Source organism: Antechinus flavipes, chromosome 4 (genome assembly GCF_016432865.1).
Source record: "Antechinus flavipes isolate AdamAnt ecotype Samford, QLD, Australia chromosome 4, AdamAnt_v2, whole genome shotgun sequence".
Lineage (NCBI taxonomy): Eukaryota > Metazoa > Chordata > Mammalia > Dasyuromorphia > Dasyuridae > Antechinus > Antechinus flavipes.
In genome coordinates, this window is record NC_067401.1 from 145,256,713 (window position 1) to 145,272,529 (window position 15,817).

At 33.9% G+C, this 15,817-nt stretch overlaps 1 protein-coding gene across 1 annotated transcript in view; it reads left to right on the plus strand.

Moving 5' to 3' along the window:
* TANC2 (tetratricopeptide repeat, ankyrin repeat and coiled-coil containing 2) overlaps positions 1 to 15,817 on the plus strand; it is a 522,665-nt gene that overhangs the window by 335,198 nt on the left and 171,650 nt on the right. The gene's annotated exons all lie outside the window — the stretch shown is intronic.

The window sequence follows — 15,817 nt, forward strand, 5'->3', positions numbered from 1 at the left end:
TAAGACAAGCAAGCAACATAGTCCCTGCCCTCAGGGAGGTTAGGTTCTATTGAAGGAAAATAACACATAAAATGGAGACTTTGGGGAAAGGTTACCCAAGCCAGGGGAAAGTATCAGACAGGGACATAGAAGAAAGTTCTGGGTCTAGAGAGTTAAGTTGAGCTAATAGTGGTGTGATCATGACCGAAACCCTTTATGAAATGATAGTCTATGCTTAGTGCTCTATCTCAGCAACAGAGGCTTCTCAGAAAATGGTTAGGAAAGAAGGTAGATAAATCTAAAGCATGAATTGAGTCAGGAGTGTAGAATGGGAGTCTTTCTTATAGAGACTAAATAATAAAGATCAGGCATTCCTCTATAAAAGTAGCTTTTGATCCTTTAACTAAACAACTTTTGTGGTTCCCAATGCATTTTTCTGTTGATATCAAGTTATCTGTAATTGCATATCAACATATTGGTATAAGTGAAAATAGCTTTAGTATAATGAATTATGCTGACAATAGATGAGGCCATATCTGTTCACAAACAGTTACCTTGAAAAGGCGCTCAAGGATACTTCGATATAAAATTAGAATAAAGTGTATATGTTCTGAAAATTTTAAAGAAATTCTTTCCTTATCTAATATTTCTAAAAACTTTTTTCCGATAAATTTTCAAAATTGAGTCTCCATGAAGTAAGTAGCTTGGTGGACAAGAGGCTAATTTTGAAGACTGATGAGATGCTATGCTTTTATGATTCTGAATACAGAAACAAATTGGCCTTCAAAGTAATTATAGGAAAAAGAAAAAGAAAGCCTGTCTGTCAGATGTTTAATCAAGTAAAGGATACACAGTCATTTGGTTCATAGAATTACTGTTATACTAAGTACTAGTAATTTTTCTTGGAAAATGATTCCTTTGCTTTTCACTTTTATTTGAAAAATACCATTCAGTAGAAAGAAAATTACATTTAGTAGTAGGCAGCTAGGTGACACAGTGAATAGAGTGCCATAACTGGAATCAGGAGGAATCAGGGTTCAAATCTGCCCTTAGTTACTAAATTGCTGTGTGGCTTTGGGCAAATCACTGAACACTGTTTGCTTAAGTTTCCTCATCTCTGAAATGAACTAGAGAAGGAAATCACCATTTCAGTCTCTTTGAATACTGTTTGCTTAAATTTCCTCATGTCTGAAATGAACTAGAGAAGGAAATCATCACTTCAGTCTCTTTGCCGAGACTATGAAGAATCAGACATGAAATGACTGAACAATAATAAAATATAGAGGAGTATCAGAAGCATCATCATTATTATTATTATTTTGAAAATCATCTAAACTAACATATCCTATCAGTCCTCTTGCTTATTATAGAAGTATTCATTTTTTTTCAGAATGAGTGCTTATATGGCATCATAAATTGATTTCCAAAATGGTAACTCATTGCTCTTTAGAGCATAATGCCTGATATATCTTAGTATTCATGAACAGATCAGAAACTTTTTGCATTACTACAGAATTTTAGTGTATTCAGCTTAGAGATTTAAAGCCATTTATCCATATCTATTGCCATTTGGTGCAGATGTTCACATCAGTATAGCCATACATTTATGAGATTATTTTTCTTTCCTTTTTTTCTTAGAGTGACCTAAAACAAGTTGGAATCATGAGAAAACATTTGCCTTTTTTTCTTTATTGCCAATAAAAGGGGATTAAAATGAAACAAAAAACCATGACAGATAATTGGGGAGGAGGGGATAGGGAGAGAATGGTTTTGTACTTAATGGTTTTATAAAATTATAACTCAAGATAACCCATAGACAAAAAGGTTAACTCCCACTTCTATCACCCACTTCTGCAAAAAGTTATACGTAACATTCATCTAGTGAAAACCAATATACTCTCTCCCTTGAAATCCATCCAAGTTTTTCCAAGACAACCTTTAGACACCTTATTGTCCTGAAATGTCCTCAAAAGGCTCTGTCAATGATTAGATGACAAGATAACCCCTTGTCCAAAGTCTGTTCAAATAGAGAGAAAAAGAATGGGGAGAAATTATTCACATTTCATCTTCTATCCTAGTGGCTTGTCATCTCCTCCTTCTCCTCCTCCTCAAACTGCCTATAAATTACCTCGACCTCTAAAATTTCCTTGATTTCTACTATCAAAGCTGTCTTGGACTCCTCTACTGCCTTAGCCACTGAAGCCACCACATCCACCAATGCCCCTCCAAAACATTGGGCTTAGCCCATTTTTCACAGCTTTAGCATCTTCTGAATTTAAATCTATGAACCTGAACTCTTTAGATGATCTTGTTTCCCAATCTATGACTATCCTGGCATCAAGAGAGCCATACAGTGAAGCATTCATTGTTTTTTCTGTCATGTCTTCAGACAGATCTTTGAAGAACAAAGTTTTGTAAGACGGTTCCTTGGTGCTGCATTCTATATGGTTAAAAGAATCCAAAGCTTCTTTTGTATTTTCCACAGAGTGAAACTTAACGAATATCTTTAGATCAGCCTTGAAAATTTGGGCCAAGCTGACCAACATTGCTTCCTCAAACACATCCTATAGACTTTCTTCAGTGGTGCTGTAGATGAGTTATTTAGTACTGATGTTTTTAAATGTCAGTTTGCCATATTCTTACTGCAAGAGTTCTTCTCACCTTTTAAATTTTCTTGTCCTTGACTTTTCAAGTTTCATTTCAGAGTTCCAGAGCTTTTCTATAGATTCAACTGATCCAAATCCCATGTAGTGAAACTTCCTGGTAACACCAATGGGGATACATCTATAACTGCAAGATCCTTTTTTTTTTTTTTGCAAAGAAGTCAGTGCTGTTCTTTTTAGCTTTAAAGCATTTTTGTTAAAGTGCAGGTTGCCAGTGAAGAGAATGAAATTTATAAACACTTTAGCTTCTAATTTCTTTCTCAATTTTGAAAGCGTTCTTTTTGCTCATTTCCTTTTTTCTCTTCCCTGGTGCTTTTTTGTGACACTTTGTTTTCTTCCTTAACATCTTTCTTTTTTGGTTCCTTGGCTTTCTCAGCTTTCCCAGGGGCAGCTTTCACAAAGCAATTTTCCCTTTGCCAGGTGTGATATAAATAGCTTCTTAAGAGTCATTCCTCATCTTTTTTATATTCATCACCATCATCTTCCTCCTCATCCTTAGAGTCTTGTTTGGCCAGAGTTGTTCCCATTTTTGTGGTTTTAAGTGGTTCCAATTCATCTTCCTATCTTTTTTGTCCTCTTCTTTAGATTCACCATCCCCTCTCTTCTCATTCTTCCCAGTCTTTCCATTCTTCCCCTTTGGTTGAGAGAAGCTGCTACTTTAACTGGGGTGGCTGTTGCTTATTAACAGCAGAGAAGTGGCTCCCTTCTTTTTTGGCAGGACCACTTTTTTGGGAGGACCACAATTGCCTTCTTACTAGGAGTCTTGGCTGCTTTCTTGATGGTTATGGTAGTAACCACTTTTTTGGCTATGGAACCTTCTTGGTGCAGCAGTAGCCTTCTTGCCCTTGTCAAGAACCATAATCTCTTCACTTTCTTCTTCATCTTCTGACATGTCTTCATTCTTACTGTCTTCTTCCTCTTTTTAGGGGAGGAGCCATTTTCTCTGACTTAGATTTATTTTTAGTTGCCTTTCTGACCTTTTCCTTAGTGTCTCATTTTTCCAATGGGCAGTGGGTTCACATCTATCAGCAGAAGTTCAGGCAACAATGCCAGAGAGGAGTCCCTCCAGGAACAGCCCTTTGCTGACAGAGATTGGCAAGAAAGACTCCAGACTTCTTTTCTTATAAAATGTCAAAGTCTGTGGTTCTCAAGGTCAAGATAGTCACAAGAGGCAGAGGAATAATAAAGATATAGAACTTCTGGTATTCTTAAGATTTTAAAGTTAGACATTTGTGATTCCTTCATTCTTGCATAGCTTAAATTTACTTTAGCTTCCAAATAATTTCACCCTGATTTTGTCTCACTGAAGAAATGATCCCTTTTCTCCCTCCTCCCCAGTCCATTTCTCTCCTATTTTGATTTTTAAATCCTTTCAAAGTATCCAAAAATATCTAAGATAAGATTGTCAATTTTCTGTATGTCATGTATGTTTCAATTTGTTTGTTCATTTTGAATTGTGGTGAAGAAAAATGTAACAGAGGTAAACTGAGGCAAGATAACAGTTTATTAATAGTAATGTGTATAAACTGTTATGAAAAATAGGTCAAACTCTTCTCTCCTCAGTAGGTCAGTGATCAGAATGGAACTGAAAAGATCGTTTTTATTGAGACCCCAAAGGAAAAGGGAGTAAGAAGTGGAATAGAATAGTAGAAAAGCCTTTAGCTGCAGTTAGTGAACTGGTCTTCAGGTATGTCTGATCACATCTCTCTGACAATTAAGGAATCCTAATGAGACTCTAGAGTTTCTAGTAATTTGGATAGAAATAAAGATCCGTAATCATAACTATGAATATGAATGGGATGAGATCTCCCATAAAAAGGAAGCATATAGCAGAGTGGATTAAAAAAGAGAATCCTACAATATGTTGTTTACAAGAATACAATTGACACAGAGACACATACAAAGTAAAGTCAACAGTCTGGAGCAAAATTTATTATACTTCAGCTGAAGTATAATGAAGTAAAAAAAAAAACAGATAAAGCAAAAATAAAAATATATCTTATTAAAAAGAGATAAGAATGGAAAGTACATCTTGATAAAGGGTACCATGAAAAATGAAGTAGAAAAACAAACCACCCTAGTCAGAGTTCCGGCTTTCCTCTTAAAAAATCAAATCACCTCCAACTTTCAGTAGGAAAGGAAAGAACTGGAGAGTCTTCTTTATGGGAGAGATCTGTCCAAAAAAACAGAAGTAAAGATCCCACTTTAAATTGGTTATTGAGCAAATGCCCTAGGGACTAGGAGTGATCACATTCTTTAACCTTATCTTTATTTTGGTCTGAAAGAGATTTTTTTCAGTTAGGCTAAAAAATGCTTTTGACAAAATGGGGAATAAGATGTATTACAGCATAATTTTGGTTATTAAATAATATAACAATACTAATTTTCTTTAGGATGTATAGTAATTTTATATTTATGGTTCAGCAGACACTACCATTTTGCTACATATAATCCCACTTCTGTTTGGTCATTGTTTGTATTCTTGGACTACTAGTTGACAATAATAACCTTTTGAAGCATGTTGTGTTAAATTTTTATACCCTTGTTCACTTTTGAATTAACAACTTCCTCTAATTCCAGGAATTAGGATGGGATGGAATTGCTCTAAGAAGCATTGATTATTCCATTTTCAAGAGGTTTACAAGCAAATCTATATGTTGGGGAGTCTGTAGGTGGTATTGCTATTTAAATACAGTTTTAAGTGGATAACTTCTAAAGTCTGAGATATAGATATAGAAAATGGGGGAGGTCTTAGGAAACCAATGAAATATGTGTTTATGTGTAAATGTACATGCATATAGCTATTTCTATATAGGTGTGAGATGGCACATTACAGGTTTTTTTTTTTTAAGTTGTACTTCTCTAATCACTAGTGATTTAGAGCATTTTTTCATATGACTATTGGTAACTTTGATATATTCTTTTGAAAACCACATGTTCATATCCACTGATTATCAGTTGGGGAATAGCTCTCATTTTTACAAATTCAGCCCTTTTTCCTAAATATTTGAGAAATAAGGCCTTTATTTAGAGAAACTTAGCAAAAATATTTTCCCCACTTTCTTAATTTCTACTAATTTTGGAACTTTAGTTTTGTTTGTACAAAATCTTTTATGTAATCAAAATTATTCATTATACTTCCCATGATCGTCTCTGTCTCTTATGTGGTCAAAAACTCTTCTTCTATCCATAAATTTTATAGAAAATTTTCTGTGATCTCATAGTTTGCTTTTGATATTACCTCTTATTTCTAAGTCATGTACCCATTTTATGCTTATCTTGGTATACAGTATAAGAGAGTGAATTATGCTTAGTTTCTGCCAAACTTCTCTCTAGTTTTCCCAGCAACTTTTGTTGTCTTCAAAACTTGGATCTTTGGATTTATCAAACACTACATTAATATGGTAATTTCCTATTGTGTAACATGTATCTAATCTATTCTACCAATCTAGTGTTCTATTTTTTCATAACTCATCTTCTTTTGGTTGTATAATTCTTTGATGAAATACCTTATTCTAGTTCCTTTTCATTCTTTTGAGGGTATATGATTTTATGACTCATAGCTATTCACCGATACCTAGAAAGAGAAGGTATTACAAAGACAGACCTTAGAGAAAATTTTGTAGTTATTAAAGGAACTATGCACTCACTTAAAGACATTCTAAGCCTCCTCGTTATCAGTTTGAAATATCTATTCTACACATACAGATATACATATATACATAAACATAAGCTAAGCCCTATAGGTGGTCCACTTAAATGTTTATCAAAATCTAGATAACAAGCATTCTCTATCCTCATGATTTTTCCTGTATAGTTATTCCAGAATTTTTGAGCGATGTAAAAAATTGTCCAGGAGATTTTTCAGTGTTCTGGATCTTAATTCAATCAGTACAGTGTAATACACACAAAAAAGTATCTCTAGAGGACCGGATGAGCTACAGAGCTCTCTTTTCAATCTGGACTCTCATGCATCTTCTCCAGGGCATGGGAGATGCCCTGGTGTTTTGTTCTCTTGAATTATTAACACAATTGTTTTTGTCTTCCAGTCAGTAAAAAGATCTTTTTCATACTAGTTTTCAATTGATGGTACTATGTAGTTGGAATTTAAGAAATAATTCAATCACTATAAACTTAAAAATAAGTAACATGTAAAGACATTGTGGCATAATGGATAAAGAGCTGGTCTTGGAATTAGAAAGCTCTGGGTTCAAGTCACATTTCTGACACATACTGATTAGGAAAGCTTGGACAACTTGGACAAGTCCCTTCTTCTCTCAATGATCTAGGTACTTCTCTAAGACTTTAGAGAATGTTCCAGCCTACATTTGTAGAATAAATTTTCTTAGGAGACTTTGGGTGTTGAAATGTCATGAAAACACGAGACCAAGCATGTTCCCTATATCATAAAAACACTGTTGCTCTTATTTAGAAAACAATGAAGACTATGGTGGGTGTTGTGCAATCTATATGACATAACACAAGAACTAGAGTAAAGGATGTCATCACAAAAATGCATGAGCAAAAAATAAGATAGGCTTTATCTCATAGTAAAAGTGAGGGCTGCCCATGTGCTTCACTATCATCCTTGCAATATGAAGAAAGGGCAAAGAGGGGCTCCCAGAATATTCCCCTCAAGAGAAATTTCTCGAGAAAATGAAGAAGAGTTCCACAGAATGGGCAAGCATAAATAGGTTTTGATCTGCATCACTGAAGAGAAACCCATATGTATGAGATAATAGATCCATTAAAGTATTTTGTTTTTTAGAACTTGCAAGCTCTGAGCCAAGGGAAAAGAAAAAGAAAAAAAAAAAAAAAGAACATAGATATCTTCACTAATGTCATGTTGTCATGTTGGGTTGATACATGTAAGCCTATCTATTACCATTAAAGAAATGGCCTGATACTTCAAGTCCAATTTACCTGGAGAAAAATAAGAGAGGAAATAGGCATAAAATAGTGGGAAGTCAGAGTCTAGAAGATATTTATGGAACAAAGAATTTTTCTTTGTGTAAAGTTTTCTCATCTCACTCTTTGTGATTTTATTTTATTTTATTACGTATTTTATTTTTTCCTTCTTTCTTTTCTTTTTTTTTTTTTTTTTTTTTTTTTTTTTTGCTGAGACAGGGTTAAGTAACTCGTCCAGAGTCATATAGCTAGGAACTATTAAGTGTCTGAGACTGTTATGGGCCAGAACTCTGAACTCAAAACGAGGATTCTTATGAGATGCTAAGTCAGTGGAATTGATAAAGACAATGATTATCTAGTTTAGCATGGGGCTTAATAGTTCTCTAAGTTCAGTATGATTGATTTAATCTTACAACAAATAATAGTTTCCTAGTGATATAATGATTTATACTCTGTATTGGCATATAATCTGGGACTCAGAGCCAGAGACAGACTCAGAAGGGCTCAGAGACCCAGAGACAGATTCATTCCATCTTTATCAGCCTCATGGTGACTGGCCTATCCTCCTGCATTACTCCACAGAGACCAAGGCCAGTCTGAAAGATTCTCCAGAAATCTAGGCAAGGAAACTAGAGTGTGAAGGAGATAATAAAGGGTTTGGACTTTAACACCTGGCTATTCTTGTGGTGATTACTCAGTTGAAAGGAAGGGTGCTCCAAGACCTTCAGAAAAACAAACAGAATATTACATGAGACTAGATTGGAACTCCAGTCCTCCTGACTTCAAGGCTGGTATTCTATCCACTGTGCAATCTAGCTGCCTCACCCTCTGTGATTTTAGACTTTGAAAGGGGCTATTTTCCATCTAGGCATCTAATATAACCAAACTTGTATTTATCATCTTCTTGAACAGGGAAGAGGGCATAGCAGGCTCTACAACATATTCTCTCTGCCTCTGAAATATAGAAATGCTATATGTTAGGTATGAATAACAGTTATATTATGTTTATATAAACAGCATAGGGATCTTATAATATGATGCTCTCTTGCTCTTTTATTCCAGATACACTTGGGACAGCCTTTACATAATAGTCTTAGGCCAAAAGACTTAGTATTGGTTGAATGAAGAGAGTAGAGAGGCTTATGAGATATAGCTCGGGTTAGAGGCTACATAGGGATGAGTTAATCCAAACTACCGAGCAGAAATCCACAAAAGGAAAGGAAATAATGTTTCATTTGGGAATTTTACACAAAAAATAACTTTCTGAGAAAGATTTTTCCATATATCCTGACTTCTAGCTCACTCATCTCAATAGATGTACGAGCTGGGAGCTGTATAGAAATTGAAACCCCAAACCTTAGAATCAAATTAAACTTTGCTTTAGTCAAGTGAGCTAATGTGCTCCCAAACTATGATTTAGGGCTTTTTGTTTTGTTTGTTTAGGAATGAATTCAGAAGTCATTGTTCAAAAGATGGCAAAGGAGTGCACCTGCAGAGAAATATGTACACTGTTGCCCAACACACTTAGAAATTAGAATTCTTAAATATGTCATGGGGTTCAAAATTACCGCAGTGGAAAGTATAGAGCTTATTAAGCAGTTGTCTCCTCCAAAGTATATGGAAGAAACTAGTATTTTTATTTGTCAGACTTAATTAAAGTCTGTGACTTTGCTTGCATAAGGAAATAAAGTAAATGTAGGTAAAATGTCAAGCCTTGTAGGTTTGAATTAGTTCCAAGCATGACTAGTTTAAAGTTGAACACAGATCATAACCTTTTGGGAATTTCTCAGAGAAAATCACCAAGTTTCATGAGTAAACTGCTCAGAACCATGTTCACTGTTCTCCATATTATTTAATCAATGTTGAACAGTCAATTACTCTTCCTGCTATGCTTCTTTGAACCACAGCCCGAAGGTCAAATTTATCTTGGAATCCTCAGTGACTTTTGGAGCTAATGAGCAGTCCCAATCAGCTATCAGAATTGGTTCAGATGGTGAAACAGGGCTTCATCTGGAACAGAGTCCCCACGATTAACTGCTAAGATAGAGTGACTTCCCTGAATTCAACAAACACTAAAAAGTACCTACTGTGTGCAAAGCATGAGTATGTCACCTAATCTCTCAGGGTTCCCAAACAATTCTCAAAGATATGTTACAGATAAGTTGTTGATCTGTTTTACTAGACAGTTTCTAGTCTAGGAGTTGCCTGTCCCAATGAAATTAAAAGATTCAAAGGAAAAAAATGTGCAAGGCATTCTTCCAAGTAGTGGAGAATATTTGCTAAAGGAATTTTATACCTCTCTGAACCTTCTTTCACTCTGACCCAGCACTTGCCAAACCCTCCTTAAAAAGCAATGCTTTAGTCTTAATGTGACTGGTAATAACCAAAAATACTATAGAGAATTTTAGGAACTCTTAAATGTAAGACACTTAGGCACCACTGACAGTCCAGTTAAACACCTTTATAATATTTAACAATTCTTTTAAAGCTTCTGGAATTCTCATAGTAATACACACTTTAAAATTACAGAATAAAAACAAAAATTATTCCAAATTTAAACTTCTTCATAATGACCTAAATTCCCAACTCCTGCTTAAATATTTTACAGGGTGGAGTAGGGGAGATAGTTGAAAAAGAATTTTACTCCGAATAAATTATAGATTTCTATTGTAAAAGGGAGTTTTGCTACCAGGAATTCCTTACATGTCTGAAAACCTCTTTCAAGGTGGAGGAAAAAACAGGTCAAAGGACATCAGAGGAAGGGAGGTGGCAGAGTACTTCAGGCTTGAGATGCTCAGATGCCAAATTTTTGACTATAAGATTCCAAGCATAGAATTACAAGTAATTCAAAGCATTATCTTAATGCAGGATTTATGAAATTTGTATTTAGCATAGAGCTGAGTGGAATTCTTCATGTCAGAACATTTCTTTGAAAATATAGAGTATTTGTAGCATGTAACTAATATTATTAATTTTATTGTAGAATCTCAGAAACTTTGAAAAATGTCCTTAGAGGTCAAACCAGAATAATCATGGGAAAAATTAGTATTTCCTTGCCTTAGAATCCTTAAAGAAAATTTTTCCAGTCCTGTTCAAATCTTCATGATCCTGTTGAAACTTTCTTGGCAGAGATGTTGGAATCTGTCATTTCTTTCTTTCTTCAGCTCATTTTACAAATGAGGAAAGTGAGATAAATAGGGTTAAGTGACTTACCCAGGGTCACACAATTAATAAAGTGAGACTAGATTTGAATTCTGGAAGATGAGCCTTCCTGATTCTAGGCCTAGCACTGTATCCAATGTGCCATCTAGCTATTCACAATTATATTAATACTCCTTAATAAAATATTCTAAAGAATAAATTATATAATAAATATTTAATAGAATATTTTAAAGAATAAATTCTTTAAGTTAAGAATGATGCATTAAGTTAAGTTTGATTACGTAATGGAATAGTAATGTGATGTAGGGAAGAAAAAAGAATTGGATTTGAGACTCAATTTCTACAATTTTTACCTAGGTGACTATGAATAATTAATTTCACTTCTCTGATTTCTGTTTCTTCATTAGTAAAATGGGGGGAGAGGGAATGTGCATATTATTTAACTCAAAGAACTATTGTCATAAAAAAATCACTCAACTATAAAACTGCATTTAGAATGTTTATATGTGTGCATGTATATATTAAAATATCTTAAGACACTATGTATTTGTGTATCTATCTGTCTGTGTGAACATAAATTTATGGAATCAAGACCACAATTTATATTATAGCAATAACGTTGTAAAAATGAACAATTTTGAAAGACTTCAGAATGAAATAATGCCAAAGATCAGCTCCCATCCAGAATACCTAATTTTGATGCTGCCATCCTCCTAACTAAACATACAGAGTGAGACATAAGTTTTGGGACATAGCAATGTAGGGATTTGTTTTCCTTGACTTTGTGCATTTGTTGCAGAAGGTTTAGTTTTTCCCCAGTTCAGGAGAGGAGACAGGGAGATAGACAGACAGATAGACAAAGAGAAACACAGAGAGAGAGAGAGAAGATGCTTGTGAAGTGAAAAAAAATAAAATTTAATTTGAAAAAGAGAAAAAGAAACCTCCTCAAATCCAATTCATTGTTTGGCAAGAGTGAAGAGTGGGAGCAGATAAACAAGGTAATGTGCAGTGGAGACTTCTGAATCCTGGAACCTCTAAGGTTACTGTGATATCCTTGCAAGAATCCAGAAATACCTATAGTTTAAAAGTGATGGCACTAATGGGAGAGGACAGAGGCAAAACAGCCTAGTATCTGATGGATATAGAATCAATGACTGATGCATGCATACATAAATATATGCATGTATTCACACATATTTATTTGTGAACACGTATATATTCACATGTGGTGCAGTGTGAGAAAGCAGGTCCTGAGAAACCTTAATGCTTCCTGGCCTTGGGAGAACCACAAACAAATCTGGTGAATCTGTTTGTTGGTCAGTAAGCTGTAGAATTCAGTGTTGGGAACTACCCCACCCCTACTACTCTTTACTTTTACCTCTACACCATAATATTAGCATATCAGCCTAATCTTTGTTTCTCTTTCTATAAAATTATCTTTTAGATTCTGATTCTGCTAAAAGTCCTTTGGAACTTTAGTCCATTATCCAGCAGTACAATGTCTTCTTGTTTCTTGCTTTTTGCTGGATTCCCTTGGAATGTTAGCCTGCTTCAATTGGGGTCACAATTATCTTCTTGATCCTGACTTTTTGCTAAATTCCCCTGGAAATTAGCCCATTGTCAAGCATTGTATTAAATTTTTGCCTCTTGGAGACTAAGTGTGTGAATACTCTGGCCAAACCCACAACACCGATTAGGGGGACCCTAATCTTGTTGGGATGTCTTTCTCCTCAACATTTTTGGCACTCAACGTGAGGCTTGAACCCATGACCCTGAGATTAAGAGTCTCATGCTCTACCAACTAATACTTCACCTGCCAAAATAATAAAAATAAAAGTTGGACCAAAACCAAAGCAAATAATAAGCAAATAACATTCTGTTAATATAATAAACAAAAGAACAGTTATATCTAGGAAGGCAACTGAAAGTAGGTTCTCTACAAGACTGGCAAATAATGGGTCCAGATAGGGCCTCAAATACTTCACAATGAATCATAAATGGTTAGCATAGTAGAACTAGCATTTTACTAGTTTCTTCTATAAAGCAAACTTGATCTCATATCTTAACAGATGGCATCACATAATTATTACCAAAAGATGAAAATAACAGTGACCCTCCTATATTTGGAGGGTTTCTGTATTTTATTCCAAGCATTCACAGCTTGTATGACTCAAAAAAACTTCTATAAACATTAATAAGAAAACAGTGAAGAAACAAAAAGGGTATACCAGAAATTCCTATGGGTATATAAAGAGCAAATTAGTATTGATTTTGTGAACAAGCAATCTAAAAGTGCCATAATTTACACTACTTTTATCGATTATTGCAAAACTTTTGCCTCTGTTCTTATGTTTTATCCATGTGCATAAACATATAAAATAAATCCAGAAGTAGTAACAGTAATAGAATATTTGATAGCCACATTAAAAAAAAATTCTCTGCTTAAAATACCAACACAATAATTAATTAAGTAGGAGGTGTTTATTAAAGGCTTAATAAAATTAAGAGAAATTGACATAAAATGTGGTGTTTTCAATGAAAGTAGTTTAATTCCACTATAGTTCTTCCTCACTTAAATCCATTTTTACACTCCTAAATTTCAAGTCAAAAGAATTATATCTAAATATCACATTAGTGACTTAATGCACCTGGGTGACATCAAATTGTATATAATTCCACTGAAAAGCACATTAAACTGCTGCTTTGTATAATGGAAACTTTTTCCAATTATATCAAAATGTTACTTGGACATTACAAGTAAAATATTTTGTGCACCACAGAAGAATAGATACTGAAGAATTTGAGTTTGAATGTGGCAGTCAAATCAAACCAATAAATGAAAATGATAGTTCAAACCAAGAAAGACTGAGCATAATGCTACCTAGGAAAAAGCTGAGGCTTCTTATATAAGACTGTCATCCTAAAATAATAGCTTAAAAGAAAAAAAAAAACATTTAAAAGTATTTACTATCTCCACAATACCAATCAATGTATACTTTTAATATGGTAAAATCAGAGTATATCACCAAGCAAAAATTTGAATGATATTAATGAAATACAGAGCTCATCACCCCAAGGCAGCTAGAAAAAGATTAGCAATCCCTTGACAAAAAGGAGAAAGAGGATTAGCAGACCTTAGAGCATATGATAAACAAGTTAAAAATAACAAACATACTTTTGGAGCAAATAGACCTCTCTTTACAAAGCAACAGTAAAGGTTAATAATAGGATTTGTCAAATATATGTCAAAGTAGGTTTATCTCTGGATGGAACCTATGAAATGGCTAAGATCCAAGAAGGGAATTAAAAGACCCTCCATGAGAAAGATCCACATGTATTCAGCCAAAAATATGTCAACAAATAAGCATTAAAAATCAGCTACACTGATTTATATAAACATACAGACTTATGATATTTCAGAAGCAGGTCATTACCACAAGAAATTATATAAAAGGTTTTACTAAAAAAAAAAAAATCCAAAGTTATTAATCAGGATAGATTGTAAAATGAAGCAATAAAAACTGCATATATAACTTCAGATTGGGGTGAGGATATCTACTGGAAATTTTAAAATATATGATAAGGTAACTAGAATCCTATGCTAAGAATTTGGTACCTTTAAAAAAAAATAACATAACAAAGATAAACTTCAAATACAGGCGTCATTTTAATACTTTAGAATTCAACAGATAAACTGCTCTAGAACCAGAGCATCACTGTAGACAGAACTGTTTGTTGTCCAGACAGTATGATTCTGAAACATAAAAATTCAAGAATAGTGTATTTAATATTAATAAATTTAATAATTTAATACTAAATGTACTATTTCTGTATTGAATTTTCATAAACTTATAAATTTCATAAAATAAAAAATATTACTATATTGATGTCACTGTAGTGATTTTTCATAAAATACAAACTACATGAAATTAGAAACTTTAAAAAATATAGAGAACTAATGAAAGAACTTGAAACCACATGAGAATAAGGCAGGTCATCTTTGTCTTCCATCTTTCAATAGTGTCCTAAAGATGTTTTAAATGACTCTAGAAAAGAAAAACAAACATACAATACTCTTATCTAATCTAATCTAATATTTTGTCTACCTGCATGAGAGCCCACAAAACTATAAATATAAAAGAATTATAGCAGGTCAGCAACTTATTCTCAGACTATTTCTAAATAAAACTCATCAAAAAAAAAATAAGAAGAAGAATGAGATAAGTAAGAATAATAATACATTTGTTGGTGTTAAGATTGCAAAATGCCCTCTTCATAGCCATTTTGTTGAGTACACATTATATATGTTATCATTACTCTTTAGAGATAAGAATATTCTTCTAAGAAAACTCTCTTTAAACCAACCTCTGAGAAATTGAGTTGCTCAGTGTCAGCAGCTAAACTAAAACACAGGATTGCTAACTCAAAAATCCAGTGTTCCTTTATGCTACTGGTACTAGACATTTATAGCACAATAGTTTTTAGCATTTTTATTCAGTCATAACATTTTAGTACTTATGCACTTTTATTTCTTAGAATTTGTTTTTTTAGTTGGGCTTAGCCAGGAACTTTAATTACTTATTGGACATCTTGAACTAGATGTTCCACAGGAATTTTAAGCTCAGTATATTAAAAATTGAATTTGTATCTTTTCCTCCCCAAATGTTCCCCTCTTCCTACCTTCCCTGCTGTTGTCAAGAGCACTTCTAAAATCTAGGTATGAGCTTTACTCACTTTCTCTCAGCCTCCATATCTAATGAATAACTAAGTCCTATAATTTTACCTTTGTAGTATTCCTGATAGTCTCCTTCTGACACTGCTACCAGTTTTATGTTCTGACTATTATAGTAGCCTTTTGATTTGGCCTCCCTACTTAAAGTCTATCCCTAACCTAGTACATCGTCCACTTAACTATCAAATTGCTGTTCCTAACGTGCTAGTTTGATGGTGTCTACCTTCTATTCAACAATCTCCAATGACATCCTCATGAATGCCTGTGCCTTCTTTCTGTTGATTTTCTCCAACTTAATCTATATGTATGTGCATAGACGTCTGCATGTTATCTTCTCATTAGATTGTGAATTCTTTGAGAGGAGGGACTGGTT